This window comes from Crocuta crocuta, unplaced genomic scaffold, assembly GCF_008692635.1.
Source record: "Crocuta crocuta isolate KB4526 unplaced genomic scaffold, BGI_CrCroc_1.0 scaffold675, whole genome shotgun sequence".
Taxonomy (NCBI): Eukaryota; Metazoa; Chordata; class Mammalia; order Carnivora; family Hyaenidae; genus Crocuta; species Crocuta crocuta.
Window position 1 is genome coordinate 4,030,164 of NW_027528796.1, and position 5,497 is coordinate 4,035,660.

Here is a 5,497-nt window from a genome sequence, read left to right on the forward strand (position 1 = left end):
GTCTAGCCTGTCTCCAGCCCCATCGCTGGTCTCCGGCCTCCGGCCCAGCCCCTGGGGGTCCGCCAGCCCGGCTCCTACACCCCTCCCTCCGCCGATGCATCCGGCCCGCAGCCCCGACCCCCTTCCTCCTCGGCTAGCAGGGCCGCTGTCTCCAGGAAGCCGCCCCACCCCACGCCCAGGTGTGTCGCGTCCCCGCCTCGGACCTCGTAGGACGCACCTCGTCACCCGCTTGCACTTTCCCACAGGCCCGCATTGAAGGAAGCGGTGAGGGCGTCTCCCCAGGACTTGTCTCCCCCAAAACACCAACGAACCCCCAAAGTGCGGGCACCTCCCATCAAGAGGCAAGTCCTTCTCTCTCTGCACACGGATTATTCCATGGCAGGGGCCCGGGGGTGGCTGGGGGGACGCGGGCGCCTAGTGGCGCAGGGCACGCGCTAGAGCAAGGGACTTCCTCGTACTCTGCTGTGCGTAGGCGCTCGGATAATGAACTTTCACAGTCATCGAGGAGTGGGGAGGAAGGGTGGCGTGTGCGTGTGCGCGCCTGCGTGTGTGACGCTTCCTAAATTCCAGCCCTCCAGAACTCTGAGCACCAACCAGACGTGCCTGGAGCTGACTTTCGTCCCGGCGTGGTGTCCCGTCTGTCCCGGACATGCAGCGCCAGCAGGGCTATCTTCCGTATGTGCCCGGGGCTGGAGTGCACCCGACCCGTTGTGCATTCTCAGGACTGGACTTGGGGGGAGGATGAGTGGAAGGCGTGCCGGGCGGGACTCGGACACGGCCGCGCAGTGGCCGCGGGTGCTCACACCCCGTCTCCAGCTCTTCCAGTACCATGCTAACCTAGGTGCTGCCGGGGGGGTGGGTGCAGCTGCGATTAAGGTCCCAAATCAGTGGGCCCTAAAATGAGGAGTTGAGGGGCGCCTGGGGGGCTCAGTCGGTTACGTGTCCGACTTCGGCTCAGGTCATGATCTCACGGTTGTGGGTTCGAGCCCCACATCGGGCTCTGTGCTGACTGCTCGGAGCCTGGAGCCTGTTTCGGATTCTGTGTCTCCTTCTCTCTATGACCCTCCCCTGCTCATGCTGTCTCTCTCTCTCTCTCAGAAATAAATAAAAAATATTAAAAAAAAAAATAAAATGAGGAGTTGAATCGGGCACACCTGACATGATCACATGAGCCGTCTGGGCCCGGGTCTCGAGGTCAGAAGAAGAGAAGGCAGAGATTTAAGTGAGAAGGGGAGTGCCTGGGTGGCTCAGTCAGTTGGGCCTCCTGATCTGGGTTTTGGCTCAAGTACGTGATCTCCCAATTCCTGAGTTCGAGCCCAGACTCGGGCTCCGAGCTGATGTTGCAGAGCCTGCCCGGGCTTCTCTGTCCCTCTCTCTGTGCCCCTCCCCTGCTCATACTCTGTCTCTCTCTCAAAATAAGCAGATAGAAACTTAAAAAAAATAATTTGGGTCCCCAAGTGGCTCAGTCGGCTAAGTGTCTGACTCTTGATTTCTGCTCAGGTCATGATCTCACGGTCTGTGGGTTCAAGCCCCACATCGGGCTCTGTGCTGACAGCTCAGGGCCTGGAGCTGCTTCAGATTCTGTCTCCCTCGTTCTCTGCCCCTCCCCCACTCATGTACTCGCGCTCTCTCTCAAAAATAAACCTTAAAACTTTTTTTATTTAAAAAATGGTGGAAATGAAGCATGCGAAGGATCACCACGAGGGTGCATCCCCACTGCCGGCCCTGAGGGTTGGGACACCAGGGGACACGGGGTGTGGGTGGCCGCCAGGGGCTGAGCGCGGCCCTCAGCACGGTCAGCAGAGTCATGAGCACCTCAGGCCTGCAAGCCCAGGGTGCGGGTGAGCTTGGGAGCAGATTTGCCTCCAGAGCTTACGGACGACAGCCCAGCCGGCTCCCACCACACCGTGCCCGCGTGGCCGGGGCAGAGCCGCCTGCTGGACGGCAGCACCGAGCACAACCCACAGGGTGCTGTCCTGGGTGCTGGTCTGCGCTGCTCTGTTCCGAAGGTCTCCGACCTCGGTGTCCTTTGGGAGCAAACGGAGCAGATGCTGAAAATTCCGACACAGACGCGTTCTTCTGCAGCTCTCCTAGACCTCGTTTGCTTTGTGATAATAAGGAACAATACCTATTAATTTAATTTAATTTATTTATTAATTTTTAAGTAAGCTCTAGGTCCTACACGGACTTGAAGTCTCAACCCCAAGACAAAGAGCCACATGCTCTCCCAACAGCCCTCCAGGCCCCCCAAGAAGAATACTGATGCATGAAGCACCTAGTTAGCACCAGATTCTAGACTCGCGTTACCTCTAACCTGTCAGCATCTCGGAACTTTGGTGTCGTTGTTCTGGTTTATTTGCCAGGAAGCTCAGAGAGGGATGTGTCTGACTCCGGGCCACCCAGCCAGCTCAGAGGATGTGTTAAACCCAGGGAGCCAGGCTCCAGAGCCGCAGCTGTTTCTCCCACACCCCGCCGTCCCCAGGGCCGCCCGATTATTTTCAAAACCATTGCTGCTTTCTCCAAAGACGTCATAAAGACGGCCAAGAAGCCCGGGAGCAGATGCCGAATGGCATCGGTCGTAGCAGAAACACAGGTCGAAACCACAGGGAGATGGCACCCCTCGCCCGTCAGAAGGGCTACGACGCCTGCAGGGATGGGCAACGCGGGGCGTACGGAAGACGGAGTCACAGCTTTGGGAGAACACAGGGCGGCCCTGCAAATGAGTTAATACCGCAAGGGACCCAGCGCTGGGTGCACGCCCGAGGGAAATGGGCAGCGAGGCCCTCACGGCACCTGCGGGCACGCCCGTGGCAGCCGCGCTCATCCCAGGCAAGAAGGGAAGCAGCCTGAGCGTCCACCGACGGACGGCGCGGTGAGGTCTGTCCACACGATGGAGTGTCACTGGCCATGAAGAGGAATTTGAGCGTCGACACGGGAACGCTAATGTGCGCTGGAAGAGGCAAGCCTGGAACACCTTGACCTTGGACCCGGAGCCCGCGGGGCCGGGAGAGGACAGCCTGTGCTGCTGCCCTCGCCGGGGCATGCTCTCGGTCACCTCCAGGCTGAGCGAAGGGAAAGCTGGTGCTGCAAACCCTCGATGCCGATGGACGTCACGTTAGCTCACCGCTCTCGCATTAATCGGGAAAGCGAACCGTGTCTGCGAAGCTGACACAGCCTAACGTTTCACGGACCATTTCCTTATCCTGACGGATTACGCTCGGCTGAAACGCAGTCGCCAGGACGGGAATGTGGTGGTTTTGCAGGCCTGGCGGAGGTTTCCAGGTACCAGTGACTCAGTTTCCCTCCCTACCCCCGCTCTCGTTCACGCACAAGCCTTCCCTGTGGCCTTGGGGGGACTTTTGACGCGTGGAGCCCCCTTGCGCTTTTCGCTGCAGCCCACAGCTAGCCATTCGTCTGGCGAACATGGAGGGATTGGCCACCGTCCCGCGAGCCTCTTGCAGACACCAGGTGGCTTTCAGGGTCCTGAAGCCTTCGTGCTTGAGGCACCACCAATGGGGAAGAGCCTTGCCAGATGTGGGTGGAGCCTGGTTTGCTGTCCTGGGCCTTGAAGGCCGACCTCAGGGACCTTATCCGTGCACATGTGGGGGGAATGGAGGCCTTCAGGCTACACCCCGTTTCCTTTCTGGGCTTCTGAGTCCCCGTGATACAGCCAGCCAGAGGCTCGTAGACCACTTCCAGGTCCACACTGGAGCATCCGCGCTCAGAGCCAGGACCGTGAGCACAGAGTGTGGGAAGTCCAAGCCACGAGGAGGAAAGGCACACGCCGGCGGGGCGGAGGGAGGGCCAGAGGCCGAGAGCTGGCGGCGGGAACAGGTGCCCTCAGACTTAACACTCATCTATCAGTGACGGCTCTGGGGTGGGTCTGACCTGGGTCCCGCTGGGCTCAGATCAAGGGGTCGGTGGGGCGGGACCCTCCCCGAGGCTCCGGGGTAGCACCTTTTCTCTGCCTTTTCCAGCTTCTACGTCAGCCCCTTTCCTGAGCCCCAGGCCCCTCCCGCAGGCTTGCCGGCCCCGGTTCTGTCTCCGTCTTGTTCTCTGGCCCCCTCCTCCCTGTGGTGAGGGCCCCGTGACCACGTCGGCCCCAGGTGGGCGATCCAGGGCCCTCTCCCGGGCTCAGGGTCCTTCGCAGGCCCCAGGGGCTGGGAAGTCTCCATCCCCGGGTGGGAGTGTCATTCTGCGCAGCACCGGAGAGCGGAGAAGGTGCCCCTGGGAAGAGGCTCGACGCATGTGCCGGACGAATGAGAGCAGAAGTGATCCGAGGAGGCCAGGTCTGGGCTCCGCTGTCCGCCCGGGACAGGAGGCGGGAACTGCTTGTGCCCCGGAGCCGCGGGGCGCTGGGCGGGGCAGCCGGGACCTCGGCGGCAGTGCTGGGCTCTGTGCTCAGCGGGTGCCTTCGTGGCATCTCCGCCCGCCCGCCCGCCTGCGGGAGGTTGGCCGACAGGTGAAAGGCGCCTGTGCCCCCAGCCCTGCTGCCTCGGTCCCTCGCACAGGGCGCGGGCGCCCCGGAGCTCCACCTTGCACGTCCCGGGGTGCTGAGCCAGCACCCTGCCCAGCCCTCAGGGGCCCAGGCTCCCCTGCTGTGCCCTCAGGAGCTGAGAAAAATGACGTGTGAGGACCAGGAAGGTGGCCTTCAGGGAAAAGTTAGTGCCCAACGTCAATGATTAACAACTGGGTCGCTGAGGAGAAGTCCGGGGCTTCTGCCTCCCCGCCTCCTGCCCCCAGGACTGAACCTTGCACCCCACTGGAAGATGGGCCTCCACCGCAGGTGTCCCGGTCCCCATGGCAACCGGGAACCATCACACTGCAGGTGTCCAGGTCTCCATGGCAACCGGGAAGCTTGGCACCAACAGCAGGCTATGGCTGGTAGGGAGCGGGGAGGTGAGGAAGGCTCCAGGAGCAAAGTTTTCATTTCTCCCACCTCAGTGTGAAGGTGTCAGGCCAGGGCTCAGAGCCAGATTTCTGCCCAGAAGGACTAAGTGCAGAGAGCAGGCTCCTAGCTTTGCTGGTCAGCAGGCTGGCTCCGGTCAGGGTCATGGCAAGGCCGCTCTTGGCTGGAAATAGAATTCCTCTCAGAGGCCAAAGCAATCATTTTAATTGCCTCAGACAGTGTGGAAGGAGGGCAGCAAGTTGGTGAGATTTTCTTTACTTTCCTCACGGTGGCAAGATGGCTGCAGGCGCTCCGGGCATCACATCCTCCCAGGTCAGCATTGAATGCAGGAAGGAGAAGCTGGGGGCAAAGGGGCTTGTCCAGAAGCCCTTGGCAACTTCGCCTCACTGCCCGCTGGCCAGCTAGTCACGTAGCCTCTGCTGAACATTCAAGCACTTTAAAGACACGGAAGCAGAGTTGGGGGCTTCCTGAAACTTCTAGTCTCTGCTGCAAACATCCCATATCCCCCCTTCCCCCACAGGCACAGACTCACATGCCTGGGCACATACATGCTCACACTCTCACGTGCACACACCCACATATTCTCTC